The 25,550-nt window shown below is 38.8% G+C and overlaps 2 protein-coding genes across 3 annotated transcripts in view; one reads left to right on the forward strand and one right to left on the reverse strand.

Moving 5' to 3' along the window:
- KCNH5 (potassium voltage-gated channel subfamily H member 5) overlaps positions 1-25,550 on the forward strand; it is a gene marked incomplete at both ends in the record, with an annotated part of 574,893 nt that overhangs the window by 51,717 nt on the left and 497,626 nt on the right. Inside the window, one exon of one of the 2 annotated variants that reach the window (XR_013827023.1) lies at positions 15,679-15,743. The exons of the other annotated variant lie outside the window; for it this stretch is intronic. The remainder of the gene's footprint in view (positions 1-15,678; positions 15,744-25,550) is intronic. 2 annotated transcript variants of the gene reach the window in all.
- The window catches only part of RHOJ (ras homolog family member J), an 82,484-nt gene that overhangs the window by 39,462 nt on the left and 17,472 nt on the right, over positions 1-25,550 (reverse strand). The window lies entirely within an intron of this gene.

Here is a 25,550-nt window from a genome sequence, read left to right on the forward strand (position 1 = left end):
AGGCGACCTCTAGAGGCTGGAAGAGGCAAGGAATGGATTTTCCCCTGTAGTCTGCAGGAATGCAGCTCTGCTGAAACCTTGATTGTATTGGGTTGGCCAGAAAGTTCATTCGGGTTTCTGTAGCCTCTTACAGGAAAAACCGAACGAACTTTTTGGCCAACCCAGTAAGTTTAATGAGATACATTTCTGGAGGTCAGAAGTAAGATAATAAGATGATAAGCTTTCAGTAAATTGTTACAGCAGCAATAGGAAACTGATACAGTAACTCTATGTTATAAAATATCTACTAACTGAAATGAATGTTATAAAGTCAATAATGATTGGGGAGAGGGTGCATCCTTTCCTTTGGCTTAATGTTTCCGTGTGAAGGCATCACTTAGTATTAATACTCTTGGCCTGACTGCCCCCAGGGGAGTGGAGAGAATGATCTGACTGGTAAATTTGAGAACGGTAACTGGGTAGGCACTGCTCAGCCCTTCCCCTTTCCGTCTGAGATCTGTCTGACACAGATGTAAAAGCTTTGTTTCTCTTCTCTCTCTCTCTCTCTCTCATCCTCCCTCCTTCCCTCCGTAAGCCTTTGTTTTCCAATACTGTTTGTGATGGGTTATGTGCTTAAACCCATTCCGCTCTTTTTCTATTTGACTCCTTTTTTTCTCTCTCAAGCAGGGAAAAGAGGTGTCATTTATTGAAACTCCTGAAACACAACTCATCACATAGATATTCTTTCTCTTTTCATTGAGTAAGTTATTTTTCAGTATTTAATTTATTTACTATGTCTTGCTTAGTTCCAGAGAGTATTTAAGATGGTTTACAAATACATTATAATTAAAAATGAGCTGAGGGACAATGAAGGACTGATTAGATTAAACTGTAGCAAGGTTAGAATGCAAAATCCATATCACTAGAGTCTATTCTGGTGCTGGTGGTGGTGGTGGGGTGTTGGGGAGGGTTACAAATGGCTTTGAGCTTCTTATCAGTCAAAGCAAAGGGGGAAGCCTAATTGGTTAATGATTAATAGAATCATTATAGAATCAAAATAGTATGATTTTCGGAATATGGTAGCAAAACACCACCTGGTTACTCAAGAAAAACATAATTATTCCTAGAACTGAAAGTAAAAAACTCTCTCCTATGGCTCTTCATAAAGAGAAAACTTATAGCAATATAATGTAGTGAACAGGATTCTAAACATCATCTTGAGTAAATATGGCTATACTTACCTTTAGAAGCTATTTTTTATAATATCCCTCAGTGTAAGTAAATGGTGTAATAAAACACACTTCCTTCATTTACATTGAATATTTATTGAGCATCTGCTATGGGTTGGGGCAATGCTTGGTACTGGGACATACATAGGTGAGCAAAACAGAACCACCCTGGTCTTCAGGGAGCTTAGAGTCTAGAGGGGCAGCCAGATACTGTACAAGTAACCCCATCCTAGGAAGATATAAAATCAGGCACTAAGAGAGTATAAAACAGGGGAGTCACTTTATATTAGGGGTCAGGGACAACCTCTTTGAGGAAGTGACATATAAGCTGAGACTATAGGAATAAGTAAAGTGAGCAGGCAAAGAATGTGTGTATAGTGGGAAAAGATCAGGGGTGTGTGTGTGTGTGTGTGTGTGTGTGTGTGTACGTATGTATGTGTATAGAGCATTCTAGGCAGAGGGAACAACACACACAGAGGCCCTGCGATTGGAGAGATGTGGAGGAAATGAAAGGTCAGTGTGGCCATTGTGTAATGAATGAGGGGCTGAGCAGACAGTGGCTTGGAGAGCTTGCGTATTTTTTAGCGTAAGCAGTGGGAATCCTTTGAAGGTTTTTGAGGAAGGAAGTGACATGTTCTAATTTATATTTTAAGGAGCTCACTCTGGCTGCTCTGTGACAGCAGGTGGGAGAGAACTGGGAGCCTGTTGCAGTGGCCCAGGAAGATGATGGTGGCTTAGACCAGGGGGTGGCAGTAGAGAGGTGGAGATGTGTGTATGGTGATGGGGGCAAAACCAGGCACAGATAGGTGCTTTGCTGTTGATCTAGGGAACATTTCTCCCTATTTCTGAATTTGATTTAATCCTAAATCAACTTCAGCTGTTTCTTAACTGATTGGCTCTAGCATCTAAATTAGTTGCATGTGCAAATTGGGCAGGTTTCCTAGGAGACACATAATCATCCCTAACAAGATTTTACTTAGAGCCATGGTTCTTAACCTTGACCACACCCTGGACCAATGATAACAGAATTTCTGGGACTGAGACTTAGGCACAGATATATTCTAAATCCCCCCCAAGTGCTTCCATTGTGTGGCTAAGATTAAGAACCACTGCCATAGAGCATTAGATTAACGATGGGATGTAACATGTGAGATTAGAATTAAATCCAATACTTAAGGTTGTAAACAAGGTGGAAAAGGAATATTTTTACTAATGTGAGATTTGAATGGAGCCAACTATTGGCAGTTTTCTCTAACCAGCTCCACATACGAAAATTACATCATGATTCACTGAGGAAACTAACACCCTTGTAAACACTTTAACTTACAGCAGCTCTTGTCAAATTTATCTGAAACCTTGGACTCTTAAGTGAAGGTAAATTCTTAGGCACTGCATGAATCAGTGTAGGCTAATTGGACACGAAACGTTTCACCTCTAGATCACTGCCAGAGGCCAGCAGTTCTGAGCATATGGCTGCTGCTCAGTGTTGGCTTTTAACGGAACAATCAGCCTGCATCCTGTTGCTATGGGAAGACTCCCAGGACTAAACACTTGTTAGTCCTCATGTATCAGAAATGATTCATGCATACACTGAATTGGTGAGTTCCCATCATCTTGCCCATTCCACAGAGGCTATGAACTCTGCAAGGACTGGGAGTATAGTGGGTGCACCTCGTTCCTTCCGGCATCCATTTCATACCTTCCTCTGTTTCCTGCAAGTGCTGTGAGGTTCTCAGCATCATGCAGTGGGCTCTGACTAGTTCTAAGAGTGAGCTGTGATTACTGTAAGCCCATCACATATCCTATACCCCTGATCACATTGATTGGTTGGGAGTTGGCCCATGACCCAAGTCAGACCAACTGGGACCAACAAGACTCAATTCCAGGTTCTTTACTTGAGGTATAGGGGAATGGACCCTCTTTTCGACTGAAAGTGAAAGGATAAGGAGGTAGCTGCTGTGGCCATTTTTTGGAGCTGTGAAAAGAAATCTCTTTGAGAATGGAGCCATTCCTGAGAAAGCAGGGCTGAAAGATGTTGTGTTAGTCATGGATAAAGCTTCATCTGAAACCAGGACTACCTTTGTAACTTGCAGTGTGTCTGTGGCAGACTGTGTCTGCCTTGTTCACTGTAGCTCCAGCACGACAGTAAACATTTGTCAAATGAATGAATGGTAAATAGAGGAAAGAGAGCAGTGTTAGGAAATAGAAATCAGTATTGAGTTTATGTAACTGCAGAAGAAAAGACCATTATCTAGGAGGCCAAACTCTCATCATTTTTCTGATTCTGACATCGACTTGAAATAGCAAAATAGGGAACTTCTTCTGATTACCTTACAATGGCAAAGGAAGCTTAAATGGAAAAAAGCAGAAATAAATAATAAATTGGGTTGGATGGGAGGGAGAAAATCCTTTTTCTTCAACACAAGTATCAGGGGAAATCTGACTCAGATTTAAGGCATGTAAGTCAATGAGTTCCCAAACCGATATATTTTATTATTTTTTTAGCTTTACAAATATTCCACTCAATTTAATTGCACTTACTTTGACATCAATTATTAAAATTTTGCCCATATTCAAATTTGTAGAATCACTGTATCATGAAAGGAAGTATGTTCACATGGTTCAGTATACTAGTCAAAAGAGAAACATATACAGTCAATGATCTACATCATAATTCTTTATGTGATACTTACTCGGGGCTACAAGCATACTTTACATAGGAAATCTATCTCATTCCAGATATAACACATAGGTGAGGAGAGACAAAAGGAAGACTTAGCAGTGACCTCTGTGATGATTTTACCCAAGGACGTATTCAAATATGAGAAGGAGACAATTCACTTTTATATGGGAAAAAAGATAGTTTGCATTTGCCAATAGAAGTTTATATAGTTTCCTCCCAGACAAAAAGCAATGAAAATTTTCATCATTTCTTCCCTTCTTGATTTTTTTCTCTAATTTTTTCACCAACTTACTAGACTATACTAGGTTCTAGGCCTACCAGCAAGAGGGAAGTAGAAACAGAAGAGTGATGAAAAGAGGGTAGAGACAGCATAGGTTTTCATATCAAATTTCATGCTTTGGAAAATTCAGATACATTTGGTGAGCTGGTAAGAGCCACTGGAGATGCTGCTCTAGAGCTGTGTACTGGCTATAGGATGTACCCTTCCACGTCCACGGCTCAGGAGACTTGTTGAGGGTCTGCGGAGCCAATACATACTGAGTGTGTCTACTGAGAAAGCCTCAGTGTATTATTTCAACACAATTACAAACTTCTGCTTAGTCTTTGATCTGGTTACTCCATTCTTCACTTCATCTAGCAATAAGGCCCAAGATCATTATGTCTCTTAGGATGCTCCCTGATGAGTTAGTTCCACTTCCTTCCGATTCCACCCTTGTTCTGCATCCCCTTCCAATTCTGTCTCCAGACTTGTGACATGGAGCTGGGTAGGAACCCAGGGAATAGTTAAAAGGAATTAATGAGTCCATTTCCACCAAGGACCGACTCTAAGGTCTTCTCTTATAAACCTGAAAACAGACTGCGATCTGCTTTGTCAAGCTGAATTAGCAACTTGGAATCCAACCTCCCTCCTCACCTCCCCTCATTGTTTAGGTTTCTAGGCTAGCCTACGATAGCATATAATAAAGCTGAATTCTTATAAATGTATATAAAAAACAGAAGGAAGTTTTCTTACCCCACATACTGTTACAGAAAAAAAAGGTTAAAAATGTATCTTGAACCCTAGTCATCAAAGAAAAGCTAAGTACAAGAAATAGGGGGAGGGTGATAACAGGATTAATAATAGCTAACATTCGCTGCATACTTGCCATGTAGACAACTGTGCTAAGTGCTTTATGTGAATTCTCTCATTCAATTTCTCTTTAACAGTTAAGGAAAATGGAGTCTCTTAATATGATTTTTCCAAGAACACACTAGCTGTAAGACTCAGAGCTGGGAGTAGAATGTAAATTTGTCTGATTTAAAAGCCCAGGCTTTACCCACTATGTAGTTTCTGTAGAGATTCTGAAGACAGCTTCTGGAAACTTACCAGGCTCTTGATGTCACTGGCTTATTATCAAGCCCAATTTTCTTAAACACTCAGGACTTTTTTGATTCTTCATTGCATGTTGTGCTTTTAGCTTACACATGAAATGGAAGAGGAGAGACTGAAAGAGAAATATTTTGAAGACAGAGGTGAAAGGCGGGGACTAGAGATGAGTGGTGAGAAGTAAGAAGAGGAGGAGAAGGGAGGAGGGGAAAGTGAGTACTTGAGAAGGTGATGGAAAACAGACTTGGGGTTGGGCCCTTCCCTGGATTCTGGCCCAGTCCCCTGGGTAGTTGCCAGGAGAAAGCTAGGGGTTGGGGAGGGAAGCATAAGACACTCCTAAACTGGGTCTTTGAAACCTCAGAATCCCTGCACTACGGGGTCTCCTTTGGGTTTATAAAAAGGTAAAAAATCATCTTATAATAACATTAGCTACACAGTTAATAGGTGACAAAGCCAGGATTAGGATCCAGTCTCTTGGAATTCAAAGCCAGGGCTCTAGCTGTCCCCTTCTTTTATGTTTCTGAAGGTCTGAGCTACTGTGTGTGACTGTGAACGTCTCCTATGGGGTCCCCGCCATAAGTAGGTATGGATTTTAAAATTTTTAATTAATTAATTTTTTTTGCCACACTGTGCGGCATGCGGGATCTTAGTTCCCTGACCGGGGATCGAACCTGCACCCCCTGCAGTGGAAGCGCGGTGTCTTAACCACTGGACTGCCAGGGAAGTCTCGGTAGATAGGGATATTAGAAGTTTTCCAGACCCGTCAGTTTGCAAGCATTTACCCATGAAGAGATCATAGTCCCAGATTTATACATTGGTTTACACTGAGGTCAGATTTGCAAAGTTTAAAAAATACATCTTTTTCTAAATAATATAGGCTGTGTACTAATGTAGCCAATTGGGTCTTTTGCCTTTCTTTTCAATGAAGCAAGATAATCTTGAACATTTTTCCCGTGTTGGGTTTATACTGTGATAACTCGGAGGCAAGGCTAAGTAATGTTCAGAAGCACCAGCGCTGAAAGAGTTTAGTTTGGTTTAGTACCTTGATGCACAGAGTTCTGTGGAACTAGATGGAAGCACTTTGGATTTAATATTTCCATAGATGTGATTGAGGTGATGAGGAAATGTTTGGTTTTTTAGTTATTCAGTGACTTGATATTACATTGTACTGGCTCCACTATTTATCAATAATTGATAAATTATCCAATTTTGTTCTTTGTGTGTTCAATATTATGCTTTTCCAGAAAGGGTTTAAAGGGGCTTGCCAAAACAAATATAAGATTTTCAAAAAGTGAAGCAATCAGGGTGAAAAGAAAATTAATGAAGGAAAAACTAAGTGAATGCAAAGGACATGTTATTATACAGAATGCACGGTGGGGCTTCCCTGGTGGTGCAGTGGTTAAGAATCCACCTGCTAATGCAGGGGACATGGGTTCAAGCCCTGGTGCAACGAAGCCCGTGCGCCACAACTACTGAGGCTGTGCTCTAGGGTCCACGAGCCACAACTACTGAGCCTGTGTGCTACAACTACTGAAGCCCATGCACCTAGAGCCTATGCTCTGCAACAAGAGAAGCCACCGTGATGAGAAGCCCACACACCACAACGAAGAGTAGCCCCTGCTCGCCGCAACTAGAGAAAGCACGTGCACAGCAACGAAGACCCAACACAGCCAAAAATAAATAAATAAAATAAATAAACTTATTAAAAAAAAAAAAGGCACGGTGTAAGCTCTTGTATATGGATCCGTGAGAGATAGAACACCGTGAGAGATAGAATTTGGTCCTGCAGTTTCCGCAGCCAATGTGCAGAGGGGTGAGTCACAATGTCCATGAAGTAGACACATCCATTTTGCAGTTAAGGACCCTGACATGCAGAAAGGATCACACAGCCAGTAAACCCTGGGCACTGTATTTAAATTCATGTCTGACTCCAAGACTCATGCTGTTCTCAGTAAACGCTGCTGATTTTATGTACACACAAATGCCCATGTGTGAGTGGTCTCAATCAGAGACAAGTATAATGACATCAGAGCTAAGGCTTTGCTTACCTGAGAACTCCTTTATTTGTTGACAATTAATTTTTATGTAGTTCTATGATCTTGGGCAGATTTTGTTTTAATTGCTGTTGTTGTTGCAGGGGGTCCAAAATAGCTAGTAGTCTAGGCTGACAATTGGCAGTGTCACTTTTGCCACATTCTGTTGGCTGAAGTGAGTCACAAGGCCAGACCAGATTCATGGGTAGGGATCCGTCTTTTGATGACAGTTACTGCAAAATCACATTGTACAGGATGTGGATACAAGGGGACGTGAACGATCATTGGTGATTTTTGTACCTCATCTACTACAACCTCAGTCTGTAAAACAGAGATGGTAATAATACTTTCTACTTTATAGGTGGATTGGGAAAATTATATGAGATAATGAGGATGTGACCTGGCCCTTAAGGAATGTTGGATGTTTGTTATTATTATTTTCTTACTTATCCTCACAACCAACCACATGAAGATGTTGTAATCCTCATTTTACAAATGAAGAAACTCAGAGAGTTTAAGTAACTTGTTCCTGATCATATAGTTAGTCAATCGTGGAGCCAGGATTCAAACCAAGTTTTGTTGACTTCAAAGCGTGTAGCAGAGACTTCCTAACTGCTCACCAAATCTGTTTTTTTCTTTTTTCTGGACACATAAGTAGACTACATTTCTCAGCCTCCTTTGCTGTATGTGTGACTGAGTGACCTCGGCCATAAAAGAGGAGCAATGCTGCTCAGAAGGGAAAGAATCTGGATCTCTGAATCTGCACATGAAAGAGAAATGCCTGCAGATTAGAAACACTGATTTTGGATTTTAGTGAGCTGGAAATACGCTTTTGTGAATAGCCAACGAATTGTTGGAGTTTGCTATAACAGTTACAAACAAACTACTACAGTTTAGTTGGTAACTAGCTAGCTCTACAAACTAACAACTAGCTGTAACAAACGAATACTAGCAATAACAAACTAGCTAATTATATGATGACTAGCTGTAAAACCTTGGGCAAATGAATATATTTGAGTTTCAGTTTCCTTGTTTTTGAAATTGGGATCTTAATACCTTTGTGGAATTTTAAGGATTAAAGATAACATATATCTACCTATCTCACTGATATTATATTACTTGAGGTTTGGCAGCTGTTCCAAATAAAGAAGCCGTTATTAATTTCCAAAGCTGCTCATTCTCCATCAGGCATTACTTTGGTTTGATAACGTCCCTAATGTTTTCACAAACAACAACAATAATAGCAATCATAGCTCAAATTTATTGCCTTCTTGCAATGTACAAACTGCCAAGCACCTCTTATGAGCACATCCACTGCACATGTGCCTCCCCCCAGACCGATGAAATCAGGGCTCTACCATCCCCATCTTAGAGATGATGACACCGAGGAAGAGAGAAATTAATAGAAGTATCTGTTTCGGAAATGAATGCTGTATTAATACATGTTCTGAGTAGGAATAGGTGCTGTTACTCAATTGATAGTCAGTTGTAGGAGTTCACCTGTAAAAGGTGCTGGTCATGATGCTGCTCTTTTAGCATCACATCAGAGATAGTGCCCTTTGTGCAACTATGGAAATGACGGCCTTTTGTCTTGGGGAAGAGTGTATGGCTCTCACAGCCTAATTCAAAAGATCAGCTCTCCAGAGTAGTTAACATGTTCCCTACATCATGTTTAAAGGAGCCATGAGCTAAGCCTTCCTCAATTGCTGAGGGGCTGTTTCATGGCACTACTCCTCAGGCTATCCTTACCTTTTAGGCAAAATATAATGTGGGTCATTGGGTCAAATCCTTTGCTGGCGCTTCAGAAATACCAAGTTTCAAGCCAGCGTGTCATTGTGCAGGGCAGGGGGATAGGAGGATCTAGCCTTGGTGCTCATTGGTGGATCAGTCCAATTGAGAGAACAGTTAATGATGCCATCTGGGTTACCTCGAGACATAACAGGGGAGAAATACTTTTCTTTCCTTGGCTTTTAGAGGGGCTTATTCAGATTGGGAGTTGAGAGAGCCTGAAGGTGTATGTTATCACTTTTTTCCCTTGGGAGTTTTTCTTTAATGTGTTTTTTGTTTAAATAAATAAAAAAAAATAGAAGGTACAAGTACTATAGTTCTCCATTTGGCCACCCTATCGTTTTGAATATCTTGATGCCCACAATATACATTCCCATGCCCCCTGGAATCTGGTGGGTTCCTTGTATTTCGTGATGGGGTCGACACAGTATATACCCTCTATCGATTTGAACTGTAAAACTCAATAGAAAATGAACCTTTATTTTTGAACTGTTTGTTAGAGTGTTTCATTTATATAAAAATACTGCATGTAGCAAATAATGGTGGTTATTTCATTTTACGTCTCTGAGTTATCTCCTTTGTATAACCGTACGACATAACTGCTTACATAGGTCTGTGGATAGTTGTGTTTAGTTTGGATAAGAGCTTATGTCTTTTTCTCATAAAATGGGAGTGGGGACTGGCTTATTTAAGGAGAATTATGGCAAAGAAACTTATTGTGATTGCTAATATGTGCCTTTCCATAAGACCAGTCTTCCCAAACTGTATTTGAGTTAATGAGGCACAAAGAGAAAAGGGGAACTTCTTTCCGCAACATCAACTCTCCCAAAACAACCAAATAACAACACTTCGTTTTCACATTAAAACAAAGAAGGATATTTTATGAACACCAAATTCATAAGGAGATTAAAGATAAAACATAGAACTTCAAAGGAATTTTCCACTTGCCATTGTTGGATGTACTCCCCTACATCCCCCTTCCCCCCACAGTGTTTCCAGCCTGCACTTTTCCTCTTCGGCTGTCAACAGCATAACTAACTGCTCTGCAAAGTTAACTGGATATCGATGTCCCTGTCATCTGCAAAGCTGCAGAAAGCACATAAAGGTAGTTAATGTGAGTGTCTTTGGCTTGTACTTTCTTTCCGTCATGTCAATAAATCCTAAATCTTCCCTTGAAGTCACCAAAAACTACTGGCAAGTCATTCTTCTGAATGTGTGCCCAGAGACAGGGGGAACAAGCATTTGTTTAAAACATAAAACTATCCAGGCATGTGCAGCCAAGCAGGCAGGGCTCTCTCTCCACCTTGTTCCCCATCTGGGGATGTGGTTTCACTCTGGGAGGGGCAGGCCACCAGCACTTCTCATCCCCAGCCTGTAGTTCCATCTTGCAGAAGCACTGCTCCAGACGCACGTAGCCAAGAGAACCTGTCTCCTTTTCTGACACATCTCCCACTCAGAAAAGAAACTCTCATCCAGGGACAGTAGGCTGAGAATATTGAATCTTAAATGCTTCTGCCCAAGCTCACTTACAGGGCAAAGACTCCAGACCAGGAGGAACAAATCGAGATGAGGGTCTACTGTCCCCACTCAGAGCTTCACTCATAGGCCAGGGGTATCACTCTGGGAGAAGCGGGCCACCGTCTTGGCTGCAATTCCAGTGCAAAGGCACAGAAACTTTGCATGGAGGGATTGGAATATTAAAGAGCAAAGAGCACTACTCTGCTTAAGGTAACTGACTTTATTTGGAACAGAGAATGGGGAAGTTCATGCCTAAGGTTGTTGTGGAAAACAACTGGGATCTTGGTTGTGAGCAATTAAGAGGAGGCTGGTAGCTCTGTGTGGGAAACAAGCTATAGAGTACACGACCTAGAAGTTTAACAGGGCGAACCAGAGAAAGAGACAATTAAGGAGAGAACTAGAGGGTTGAAACAGACCTTAAAGAGTCTCCCCAAAGACAACCCCTGCAAAGGGGACCAAATTTATTGGGTCAGGCTGTGGAAAAATTTAGGTACCAAGGTGTTATCAAAAACAATAGTGCAATCAGCCATCAGTGAGTGGCGGCTAGCAGCAACTTGGGGTATCAACAGGGGTAGTCAGCTAATAGAGAAATCAGGAAAAGAAAGCCCTGCAAAATCCATTCTCATCCAAGGATGATCATACACATGCCAATGCATTGACCTCGGTGGAGTGACGTCAGAGGCTGCCCACAGAAGGGGAAATAGACTGCCCTAAAATAATCCACCCAACTCACAAAACAAACAACAAAAATAACAAGCCCCAGAGTGGGGGAGGGAAATCAGTACCTACAGTTGCTATAATATGTCACCTAAAATGTCCAGTTTTTTTTCAAGGGAGTGGGGAGGGAGAGGGATGGACTGGGAGTTTGGGGTTGGTAGATGCAAACTATTACATTTAGAATGGATAAACAACAAGGTCCTAATGTATAGCACGGGGAACTATATTTAACATCCTGTGATAAACCATAATGGAAAAGAAGATAAAATGGCCTGTTTTTAATAAAATATTATGAGACATGCAAAGAAACAGGAAAATGTGATCCATGCATGGGGGAAAAAAGGCAAGAAAAAAAAAGAAAGAAAAAGAGAGCTGGCAAGTCATTGATGGGATTAGAAATCTCTTCTTTCCTTCTTTCTCTTGTATATTTATGGCTGTATCAAAGACTAGGGAGGAAGCAAAATTTTTTGGTCTTTGCTTTCCCAGAAAGCTTAGAGGAGAGATGATTAATACTAGTAGGATGGCATTGCATTTTTGACTCACTGCTTCAAATCCACGTTAAAAACATGTATATCTCCAAGGACCATGGAACAAACACATGTATAGTGCCCCCCATCTTCCCCCGCTGTGCTCAACTTATCTCTGAGAAGAGTTTTGTGAGATACTCTAGAACTGATAATAACTTCAAAGGAACTTTCCTGAGCAATGTCTTTGATATCTATACTTTATATTATATTAGTCATTATTTCTCACAAGTGCTCTGGGAAGAAAGCAAGTGAAATATTGGGAGAGGACTGGCCATGGATTTGAAATTGAAATCATTGAATTTGAAATCAAAATCTTGAGATACTTAGTCTGCTGTTGAACACATTCTTAGCAAAATAGAATTTTCATATCATGGAACCATTATCAGAAATGAGAAAATGAAAACAGTGGATTCTGGTTACAAATGTCTTAGTTACATTAAATGAGTTGAATAATTTTCCTTGAATAATCTATTACAAGGCAGAAAATCCTGGCACAACTTGATTTCATTACGTTTTTACTTGTTCTATAAAGCCAGTAGGTGTTTATGGAGTATCCACTGTGAAACTTAATAACAAGATGATTATAAGATGGTCCTATAGTTTGTGGGCTTGATTGTTTTTCTTGACAGCTTGTGCTGGGCATGGATCATCTATTCTGTCCCTCACTGCTTCTGCCACATACTCAATGTAAATATTCCAGTATCTTTCTATTTACTCACTATTTCTCTTCTGCTGCCTGGAGGCTTCTGCATCTTTATCCATATCATTTTTTTTCCCCTCTGAGATCAATCAACCAACAAGTATTTTTTATATTGTTGCTGTAACAGGCTTTGCAGGAATTAAGCTATAATTCCTAAAGGAAAGGGTAAGATTTCTGTCCAAATTGCTCCACATAGCCACTAATGTAGTAATATTTCATGCCAAAAAGTACTTAATGGTTTGGATGACAATAATAAACATATACCTTAGAAAAGAATGGGATTTGGGGACTTCCCTGGTGGCGCAGCGGTTAAGAATCTGCCTGCCAATGCATGGGACAGGGGTTCGAGCCCTGGTCTGGGAAGATCCCACATGCCACGGAGCAACAAAGCCTGTGAGCCACAACTACTGAGCCTTTGCTCTAGAGCCTGCGAGCCACAACTACTGAGCCTGTGTCCCGCAACTACTGAAGCCTGCACACCTAGAGCCCGTGCACCATGGTGAGAAGCCCACGCACCACAACAAAGAGTAGCCCCTGCTCACCACAACTAGAAAAAGCCTGCGCGCAGCAACGAAGACCCTGTGCAGCTAAAAATAAATAAAATAAATTTGTAAAAAAGAAAAGAAAGGGATTTTTAGTTTCTTTCTTTTAAACACAACTATGCTTAGACTATTCCAGAAAGTGTATTCACATACTCTTTTCCTTTTTTTTAAAAAGGGACTCTATTGGTTTTTATTTATTTAAATATTTAAATATTTATGTATAATTGACATACATTATGTTAGTTTCAGGTTTGCAACATAATGATTAGATATTTGTATATATTGTGAAGTGATCACCACAATAAGTCTAGTTAACGTCTGTCACCATACATAGTTACAAAAAAACTGTGTATGTATGTATGTAACTTTTTTTTTCTTATGATGAGGGCTTTTAATATCGAGTCTTCTAGCAGCTTTCAAATATGCAAAACATTATTGTTAACTAGAGTCGCTATGCATACGTAACATCCCCAGGACTTATTCATTTTATAGCTGGAAGTTTGTACCTTTTGACTTCCTTCACCCCCCAACCCTTAGTCCCCCACAACCATCAATCTGTTTTCTGTGTCTATGAATTTGGTTATTTTTAGATTCCACATATAAGTGAGACCATATGATATTTGCCTTTCTCTCTCTGACTTATTTCACTTAGCATAATGCCTTCAAGGTCCATCCATGTTGTCACAATTGGCAAGATTTCATACACATACTCTTATTATTAAAACTTTTTATATTTTTGTTTAACCATGAGTCGCCTCCCAGCCTTTGCTTCTTCCTATTAACCAAACCCAACTCCTTTAGGGTTTTCTCAAAGGCCCTATTTTCAATATTATAAATTATTCATCTTATCATTCTAACATATTTACAGAGTATTTACCATACAGAATAAAATATAAAATTCTGTGACTCTTTATAAAGGAAATGCAAGTCAGAGACATTGCTCCTGAGGACTGGAGAGATTCGGGTAGTCACAAAGGTTTCTATTTTAGTTGTTCAGAATTTCATCTCTGGTCTTTTAGCATAGAGTTGACTTGCTTGATAGTCTCCCCTTTTCACTGTCCTTAATTCCAGAAAATATCATACACACTTATTAAAGAAACCTCTCTTTCCCCTACCCTGCTCATCTTGAGAGAAGTCTGCTTTCATGTTTCCCTGTCCTGCAGGTAAATGGCAGTGACCATCACAAAATTACAGCCAAGGCACTCTGAGCTGACTCTCTTAACCCCTGAAATAGAGAAGAAGCCCTTGGCAAGTGCAGAGGGTTAGTCAGGTCAGGTTCTGACAACAAAATTTATAGTTCTATTCAAAGCAACTTTCAGAAACAACTTGAAGCCATTTAAATTTCCCCAAAGAGTCAATGAAAGTATCAGTATTTGGACTTGCTGATTCTAATGTTCTTAGAATGACATGGGAACCACGGAAAGTCTATGAGGCTACTACCCCCAAGTTTTTCTGGTAACATGGGTCACCTTTGTTGAAGAATTCTCATTTTTATTTCCACTTTAAAATGATTTGTTATTCATTTGAATAAATTATGCTCATCAGTATGTAAGCACCTAGAAAGATCATGGGCTGAATTTAGGCTCCTGATTTGCCTAGCACCCAGCCTACGGTGTGACAAGGTGATGTGGATTTATGGTTATGAGTATGGAATGAAGTATCAACTCTGCTGCTTGCTTATGTGTGATGTGACCAGGGGCACGTTTCTTAATTGTGTTGCATCATCCTCATCTCCAGAAATGGAGAAATCACAGTTACCTCCCAGGATCACCATGAAAATGTACTGATATATATCAAAGTCTTCATCACAGTTCCTGAAGCATGAGCAGTGTCCCATGAATTCTATGCCGACTGTATTATCATCCTAAGCATAACTAAAAGTACACAGCTCAAGACTTTCCCCGACCCTGATTTTTGAAAAGTTAATTTTATACTATGCTGATAATGACTATTTCTTTAACAATTTCCACAGCTTCCTAAAAGTGGTCTGGCCTGAACTGTATTTTTTCCCTGTGCCTGAGGGAAACAAAGAAACAAGCAAGCAACATATTGGAGTTACATTTAATAACATTTCTAAGATGGATTTGACAGTGTTCTAAATATACCTGAAATCTACAATTCCCCCCCCCTCATCTCTCACTTATGAGTTATCAAGGAAAATTTTTTCTCTACATGAAAGATTTGCCATGTTGGGCCACGATCTACTGCTGGTGGAAACCAAGGCCAAGAGGTGAACGCGTTAGAATAAATCTGAAATGAGTTGAATATGGTCTGAAGCTTGCCAATTCTTGGCGGCTGCAGGACCAGCAGGACAGAGAAGGGTGGGAGAACAGCCAGGCTGAAGTGGCAAGGAAAATTCCTTTCACACCTAAGTTGTACTTCCTAAAGAATAAGAAGCATGTGAAAAATCCCTTGATCTCACTGTGCTGTGATAACAAGAACAGGAGTGATGGAGATCGTCCAATGATACACATCAATTAATGCGGTCTAACCTTCAAATACAGTAGAAATTCGCAATAAAATCGAACTTACAAAATGTATACCTACATTTTCATCAGCATTTCTCAGTTATGTTTCTTGTTTCTACCACATTTAGATACCCTTTGGAAAATGGAACAAGAAATTACCCCTTGGAGGCATAATTAAACTGAAGATTAACAGGTGCGTAATTGGAGTTTTTGACGAGTGGCTAACAGAATGCCATGTTATGCACCGCTCTCGTGCTATTGGCCTAAGAGGGAAATGAGGAGGATTTAAGAAATAATAATGACTCTCAAGAGAAGATGTGTTTTAATGCTTAAAATTAAATTTTTCCGGAGACCGATACTGATCTGACATTAAAACTGTTCCAACTGTTGTGTGGAGTACTTGGGAAACAAAAGAAAATTATTCTTTTTAAGTTTAAAATTTTTTTTCTCATGAGATTAAACTGAGCTGGTCAATGTTTTGTCAGATCATGCTTTCTAGGTTATGTCATCTTGTTTCCTGCTAGTGCTGAGCTGTTTAATAATAGAGAAACTCTGATTTTTTTCTCTTGCTCATATTTTCTCTTAATCTCTATAGGCAAAGTATATCTCACGAAACACCCTCTTTTGTCTACTCTAAGTCTATTGAAATAGTTTCCCACTCGTGTGTGTGTGTGTGTGTGTGTGTGTGTGTGTGTGTGTATGTGTTTGCATGTATGGCTTTCTGGAGTCAGAACAAAGGATGTAGAAGGGGAGATTTGATGTATAGATCTGTAGAAAAATGCAGAAACAGTTTAAATTCCTTGTGAGTGCTGTGTTTAGCTTTTAGAACATTGAAAAAATGAAGAAATGTATTTACAAAGGAGAATTTCTTCCATGTGTCCCACATGCACATTTTTCTCTTGGGGAAATATTTATCCAAGTGAAAAAAAGTATTTATTAAGGAAAGTCATCCATTTGCATTTTGATATTTCCTCTCTGGGAGAAAATAATTCTAACCTCAAGTCTTTTGGTAGGTTCTAAAGTAGGATTAGAGAATTTAACCTTCTGATTTCAGCACAGTTCCAAAGTTAATAATCAGAGACAAGCACTGCCATCAATTCTAACAAAAGACTTACTTATTTCTAAAACCAAATGACCATCTCAGTTTGAAAAAGTGTGTGTTGTAGCACAGGGCACAATTACCATTTAAAAAAAAAATCTTCCTTTAAAGAGGATTTTTTCTCAATTTTTTATTTCAAAAAATTTGAAACATACTAAAAAGTTGAAAGGATGATGTGAACACCTTCTACCCTCCACCTAGATTTAACAATGTTATCATTTTGCCACATATGCTTTGTCTCTTACGTACATAATTTTTTCCCTCTGAACCCTTTGAAAGTGAATTGCAGACATGGTGACATTTGACCCATAACTACTTTAGCGGCATTTCCTAAAAAAGGACATTCTTCTACAGAACCACAATATTGTTATTATACCCAAGAATATTGACATTATTTCCTAATATAATCTAAATTATTCCATATTACAGTTTCCTTAATTGTCCACGAATACTTCAATAGCTTTTTTTTGGTACAAAATCAGGATCCAATCAGATTAAAACTTCGCATTTAATCTAGAGGGGTCTGTTCATCTTTTTCTCCCCCTTGCTATGTTATTGATGTTTTAAAAAGAGTCCAAGACAGTTTTCTTGTGGAATACATCACATTCTGGAACTAGTAATAGTTTTGATATGACTTTTGACAATTTAGAATCACAAAAGAAGCAGCCTAAGAACTTAGTTTAGTATATTAGTAAAGAGATAGTTACCAAAGCGGTGAATACTTTCATATTAATATAGAAACCCCAGGAGATTTAGATCGGACAGAATGAATTTGGCAGGAAACATAATAGTATTTTGGGAGCACAATGTGTCTGAGTTTACTGGTTTTTAGATATTCTAAAATCAAAAGAAAGGGAACTGATTTCTTTAACATGTCATCATTCTTCCGTGGATATGTTTAGCAAATGGTTGGGAATGCTGGTTTGGGGCTTATAAGAGAAAGTGTGGTTAAACAAAGAAAAGTTATCTCTTCCAAAAAATAGAAGAGGAAGGAACACTTCCAAACTCATTTGATTAGGGTAACATTATCCTGATACCAAAACCAGACAAGGACAACACAAGAAAAGAAAATTACAGGAATATCTCTGAAGAACATACATGCAAAACTCCTCACCAAAATATTAAGAAACTGAATTCAGCAATGCATAAAAAGGATCATACACCATAATCAGGTGGGATTTATCCCAGAGATGCAAGGATGGTTCAATACCTGCAAATCAATCAATGTGATACACCACATTAACAAAATGAAGTATAAAAATCATATGATCATCTCAATAGATGCAGCAAAAGCATTTGAAAAGATTCAACATCCATTTATGATAAAAGCTCTCAACAAAATGGGCATAGTGGGAATGTAACTCAACATAATAAAGGCCATATATGACAAGCCCTTGGCGAACATAATACTCAGTGATGAAGAGCTGAAAGCTTTTCCTCTAAGATCAGGAATAAGACACTCTCACCACTTTTATTCAACAGAGTGTTGGAAGTCCTCGCCAGAGCAATGAGGCAAGAAAAATAAATCCTTTGAGACTATCTCCCTCCCCAGTCTGTAGAGTTCTAGAGAAGGTAAAATTGCTTACAGCTGTATAAGAGGTCAGATACAGATACATACTTTTTCAGTAATGATGCTACTTTTAAATTATCACAACAATATATAATGATATTTTCATGCATTGAACACTTGTTAGAGGCTTTGTGTATTTCAGTTTATTTATTCCTTACAACACATCCATGAGATAGGTATTTAACTCCTTTATAAGTGAGGAAATTAAGAGTTAGGCCAGAAATTTCTTATTTCATATTTCACTCTGTACTAGCTCAAAAGCCATGCTCTTGACTGCTGTATAAGAATACAAAGCACCCTATTTTTTTTTATTCCCTGGTAACTTTCCCATTGCTTTTTTATATGCCACTTTTCATGATCTTCACATTTTCCTCAACTTTGAATGGTTCACCTATTCTTTGGCTACTGGCCTCAGCTTTTGAAGAGTTAAGAAAACTCATGAAAATATGTCTTTCCTGACAGATGACAGGTCCGAGAATTTCACTGTTTCCCCATCCTTCAGCTGGGGTTGGGAGTAAACTCCACTGTGAAAATGGGTCAAGATGATAACTGTTTAATCACTTAACCAAATGGTTCAGACTCACTAATTGAAAAATATCGGTGTTTATATAACTGTTATATTTATAGGAATCATGTTTTATATATTATTGCCTCTCAATGTTGTACGAGAAACGTGATAATCTGACTTAATTTTAATCCAACTATGGTTTACTGTGTTTGAATATAGACTGTGCAGTGAAGAGCTTCCTGCAGGGGCAACTCTGCATCAGCTGTAGTCTCCATATTCTGGCAAAGTTCCTTTAGTGAAGTGGCTCTAAGAAATAAATTGTGTTTTTTTTTTTCCTATTGCCTACTTCCCAGGCACCCCAACATACATTTCTCCCTAGTGCTGTTGTTCAAATCCTCCTTGAGTTATTGTATCAGCAAAGTGTAGTTTTGGGGAAGGAAGACAGCTTTTCCTACCCTGAATTTAAATTCAACAAGACTTGTGAAAAGTAATCTTTTCAAGTGTCAGAAAGGAGGAAAGTATGCCTGAATACACAAGAATGCAAGAATTTACTTGAGGGTGGCACTAATGATTCTGTAGTTGAAAATGATTTGACAAAACCCACAGTGTGGGGAGGCTTTACCACGAAAAATAACATGTAGGTCTAGAAGGGACCCCAGTAAGTCATTTCATAACTGTCTCAGACATGTTAGTGTCCTAACCACACAAGTACCATGATTGTCTGTTCTCTTTATGAAGAGATCTTCATATATGTATACTCCATAACTCCTTAGCTCATTTCAGTGTCTTATGAACCAAACCAACCAACATTAATCTATGTTGGATTACTCTATGGGCTTTTGTGTTGTTTACTTTTCCCTGGGTGTTGGAAACTAACAATAGGGAAAATACAGTCTCTGAGGTCAGGTGTTACATAAGGACAAAGAAGCTGGGCCAGGTATCTCTCACACATGAACAAAAACAACAATAGAAAAGCCACTGACATTTACTAAACATTGTATATATTGATACATTGGTTTACTTAATCTTCGTATTTCCTAGGTGAAATATATCTTTTTATATCCTCATTTTACAAATGAAGAAACTGGCTTAGAGAGTTTAAGTGACTTGGTGAGGATCAAACTACCACTGAATGACACAGCTGAGTGTCTAATTTAGGGCTGCTTGGTCCAAAGCACATCTTCTTGATTACTCTACATGTGAGTGTGTCCATTCCTAACATGGCTATGCAACATAATTTTAAGATGGAATTTTTCAAAAGCCTGACTAGTTCTTTGCCCACATAACCAGGAAAAATAATAGTTTAAGCACAGCATGTTATAAAGAAAGTAATTTTGATTTATTTGACTAGCTGTTAATATTACACAGCAAGATAGTTGGATTCACTGAATTATGGAACTGGTCAGTTTTTCTGTGCTTATGCATAAGTATAATCTAATATTTTCTATAAAGGACCCATAAAATCTGAGGGAAAAGATAGAGATGGATACAAATAATTGTTGGAATTAAGGAAGAACCAACATATTAAAGAAAAACTAGAAAGTGAAGGCACTGTATCTTTGTAAACATACATTTGTTCACTCAGAAGATGTTTACTGAGTGCCAAGCATTCTTCTAAATGCCAGAGATATGGCCTATCACCTTAATAGCTAGATGATAAAGAAAGGTAGTATGTGAGTGCATGTATATATGCATGCAATATATTAGGTGGTGACAAATGCTACAGAAAAATAAAGCAGGATAAGTGGAGAGTAGTTCATTATTATATAGTGTGACTGGGGAAGGCCTTGTTGATAAAGTGACATTTGAGTGGATTCCTGAAGGAAGTGAGCAAGCCAGTCATATGGCTTTTGGGAACGGAAGTGCCAGGCAGTGGGAACAGCAAGAACAAAAACTCTAAAGGGGAAACTTCCTTTCAAGGAACAGCAAAGAGAGTAGAATGAATGGAGGGGAGAGAGTAAGTTTAAAAAAATACCTCTAATACTTTTCTCTTATCCAAGTGCATCATCTTGTACTTTCTATAAAATGTTAAGTAATAATGTTAGTATGGGAACCCTTGCTTCATTCCTGACTTTGTTGGAAATATTTATAGCTTTTTCCCATTAAGCATTACCCTGGCTTTTTGACTAAGATAGATTTTTATAAACAAAATACCCATGTGTTTAAGTTGTCTATTGTTGCATAAACAGCTATACCAAAATTTAGTGACTTAAAACAATACTTATTTCATTATCTCATGTTTCGATGGGTTGACTGGGCTTGGCTGGGCAGTTTTTCTGCTTAATAATATGTCATTTTGGGCTGCAGTTGTCTGGGGGCTTGACTAGGTTGAAGCTTCCAAGATGACTCATTCACATGTTGATTTGTCTGGGAGCTCAGCCGGGCCTATGGACCAGAGTACCTTAGTTCTTCTCATTGTGGTCTTTCCATATAGCTTAGCTTCATAGCATTGACACCTAAGTTCTAAGAGGAAGGAAATCCTGGGCTCTGGTATACCAGAAAATCAATTTTTCTTCACTCTCTTGGTCAAGATACTCATAGGACCAGTTAAGATTCAAGGGTTGAGGAATAAACTCCACCTCTTGATGGAAGAGTGACATATTTATAGAGGAAGGGAAAATGAGCGTGGTCATCTTTGGAGGCTATCATATCATCAATTCCCTATTTTATTGTTGTTATTTTAATCAAATTTTCATTATTAAATTTTATAATGCTTTTTCAATCTCCATGAAGGTGATAATACTACTTTTCTCCTTAGACCTATTAATATGATAAATTTTATTAATAAATTTTCTAATCTTGATCTACTCTTAAATACTTGGAATAAACCTCTCTTGTACATGGCTTTATCTGTATGACTCTTCATGAGGTCCTTGGCTTCTATGATCTGAATTGGATGTATGCAGTCTTCTAAAACCTTCAAATTATTCTCTTTTCTGCACTGTTTTATATACATGGGATATAGTTCTTTTCCCTTCCAGATATGTCCCTTACCTTCAAAAATTATATTTTTGTTGGCAGTTTTTGAGACCCATCATGACTGGGCTCTGTCTCCTCAGCTTCTATTTCCTTCCTTTGTTTCTTCTGTGAATTCTGCTGTTTTTGGTGCCCTTTTCAAAATATTTTGGAATCTATGTCCTAGTTTTACTGAAAATATAGTTTGTATTTTTGCTTTCCAGTTTTTCTTTTGGATGGTTTCAGGAAGAGGAGAAAACTGGATTTATGTAATAATGGTCATGTCAGAAGTCCCAATGAAATACTATTATTTTTATAGAAGTAAACATCAAAATATTAGATTGATTTTCACAGACTCTCAATAGACATTTTAGAGATGAAATTGCTTGAGAAGTAAAAGATTTCAATATTTTTGGGGATAGGGATGAGATTATTACAAGTTAATTATTTATCTTCTTTTCTTTGGTGGCAAATACAGCCCTCTCCTGGAAAGCTAGAGGTAATTTATATTGTTCCAAGGATAAATTTTTCTCCTCCATCAACCTCCAACTATACCTTAAAAATGTATAAATGATAGTTGTATAAATGATAGAGGTTAAGTGATAGTTGGATGCAATTGGGAAAAATGCTCTTCCTTGAAGATTGACCTCAGTCACTTCCAAAATTGTGATGGGGTTGAGGAGCTGAGGAACAAGCCTGGGAGTTAGCGAGGGGTCCCCAGCCTGGGGGTGTGGGATAAGGGTGAGCATTAACTTCAGAAGTCAGAGAATGCTAGGGAAGTCAGGAAAAATACAAACAAAATCTTCCAAACAGCAAACTTCTGGATCTGTCCCAGTAGGGACTAATTGAGCTTATTACCTACTCTGTGAATTTGATATGAAGTAGGCCCTGATTTTTCAGTAGGCAATAAATTGTTTGAGGTATATTATCAACAGTAAACAGTACAATTACAATTATGTCTTTAGAATAGAGTGTTTTAATATCCCAATGTTCTTATTGTGAGTCTTTTTAAGGTCATAAGAATGGATTTACATGCTTGGTTAGAAACAGTTCTTCTGGTACTGCAGCTGGGTGATCTGGGCTATGGAGACCAGCCCCTCCCCACACCTGCTACTGAGATAATGCCAACAGTTCTGAGGCATTTCCATCCATAAAAGGAACAAGCAGGCTGTGTGCACGAGTTACAGGGCGCAAAACAGAGACCTCTGGTTCTGAGCCCTATTTCTGGCACTCATGCATCCATATGGCTTATGCATGTGTGAAGGAACAAATAAGGGCTAACTGCATTCTTAGAGATGCAGTCCTGGAGAAGGAGGATGTGTTCCTTTTTCATGCTTTTGCTGTACTTTGTGTCTAATTACATTTTATGTCATTCTACACTCATGGAGTGTTTAATAAATAAAGTGATTTATTACTATTAAGCAACAATAACATTTGATAGTGTTCTCCAGCACACAAAATGCTTTCATGTACATTATATAATTTATAATTTGTTGAGGATGTTTGGCTAATACAGATTAGTTGTCTAGGGACCTCTATAATATTGTGTTATCAAGAAGACAGGTTACTTCCTAGATACCTTGTTTCAATGTAAAATTACACGTTGGAGAGAGTTGGAGAGAGTAATAATTTGCTTAACAAGTATTTTTAGAGACTCTCAGGGTAGAGAAAAATTGGACTATGAAATGAGATTATAGAAACTTTTAAAGGGCTTTTATGGATAAGACCATTTTTTCTTAAAAACAAATAAAGCAGGTTGAAGTCATCTTGTAGGGATGAGATTGAACACTAATCTGGAAAAGCAGAGTTGTATAGGGGCCATACCTGAGGAGTAGATCAATATATATCTTTCTTTCTCTTTCTCTACCAAGAGAGTTGGGGCTTCTCTGTCTCTGTCTCTCTGTATCTCTTTCAAACACACACAGTCAATCAACAGTGAATTGGATGGCGCTTGTTTTAGTCTTCCAGAGGTGTCCATGAAATTAAAGATTAGAATGCTCATATCGAAACCATTGCTGCCAGCACTGAGCTGATAAAATAGTATGGAAGTTACCTTCTATGAATATCTCACAACTTTCCTATGAAACTCTGCAGATAGTGACCTTCTTGCAAGGAAAACACTGATCTGGGCATGATAGAATGAGGCTTTTGGGCAATAAGCAACACACTGAATGTCCCCGCCCTTCCCTCCCTTTTCTGTGCCCTTCTGTGGATCACTTAGGATGATAGCAGAGTAGGGCCGCTGTTAAAAATGTCACGCGTAAATGCAGAACTTGGTTGGAGATGATCTGTAACACTGAGGAAGAGCATCTGTCAATGCTGGGAGTTCTGCGCAGAGAAGATGCAGTGGGGCCTTAGAGACAACAGGACTGTAGGATCTCTTCCTTACACTGATAGGTCCTGCTCTAGCAATAGTCCAGATGGCTCACCATAATTTCCTATTTTTCACTATTACCCAACAGCGTGAATAAGACCTGGAAGTGCCTCCAAGATGGAATCTTCACAAATGGCTTTTAGCTGTGAATTCTGTGAGAATCAAACCTAAGGTCCACTCATCTACCCACAAGCCCTAAGTTCTACTCTTCTTCATTCTTGTCACTTGTCATTCAACAATGATAGATGAGCTCAGAGCAGGAGGAACTAGTCTACATCCTTCCTTCTCCTCTCCCTACCTCCTTTGTGTTCTCCAGATATACAGAGGGGAGGTGAGCAAGAAATAAAACATCTTTTAAAGTAGTTGCATTTCTTTGCCTTTGTTCTCTTGACCTTTGGACCCAACACAACATCAGGCTGCTCCCTTTATGAAGTGGGTTCATTCACAGTGAAATAATCTCAGATTCTTTGAAGGGGAAGATGCCAAAATTACTTTGGAAGTTGTACAACAATGTCATACTTGAACCTGTCTAGACTAAATCCCTCATTTTGAAGTTTAAGATGATCTCTTTAGGCATGTCCATGAGAGATGTATAATATAATGCAATTTTCATCCCTGGGGCATCAGTTTGTGTTCCTGACACTGGAAAAGGTGTTACATCCTTTATCACCATTCTCTGGTGTTGGAAATAAAATCAGCGCTTATGACCTGGTACTTACTATAAGTCCAAGTGAGATAGGGGGATAGAGGTTTGCCTCACTGGGAGGAGCAGCCTGGCAGAAAGGGATAAAAGCAGCTATTTTAAAAATTAATTAAAGTTGTAATTGAAGTATAGTTGATTAAAGTGATTCATATATATATATTCTTTTCAGATTTTTTTCCCTTCTGGATTATTACAAGATATGGAGTATAGTTCCCTGGTTCCCTGTGCCATATAGCAGGACCTTGTTGTTTATCTATTTTATATATAGTAGTGTGTAGATGTTAATCCCAATCTTCTAATTTATCCCTGACTCACCTCTTTCCCCTTTGGTAACCATAAACTTGTTTTCTGTGTCTGTGAGTCTAATTCTGCTTTGTAAATAAATTCATTTGTATCATTTTTTTAAGATTCCACATATAAGTGATATCATATGGTATCTTTCTCTTTCTGACTTCACTTAATATGATAATCTCTAGGTCCATCCATGTTGCTGCAAATGGCATTATTCCATTCTTTTTTTTATGGCTGAGTACTATTCCATTGTACCATATCTTTTTTTTTTTTTTGCGGTACGCGGGCCTCTCCCTGTTGCGGCCTCTCCTGTTGCAGAGCACAGGCTCCGGACGCGCAGGCTTGGCGGCCATGGCTCACGGGCCCAGCCACTCCGCGGCATGTGGGATCTTCCCAGACCGGGGCACGAACCCGTGTCCCCTGCATCGGCAGGCGGACTCTCGACCTCTGTGCCACCAGGGAAGCCCTGTACAATATCTTCTTTATCCATTCATCTGTCG

Source organism: Stenella coeruleoalba (genome assembly GCF_951394435.1).
Source record: "Stenella coeruleoalba genome assembly, chromosome: 2".
Taxonomy (NCBI): Eukaryota; Metazoa; Chordata; class Mammalia; order Artiodactyla; family Delphinidae; genus Stenella; species Stenella coeruleoalba.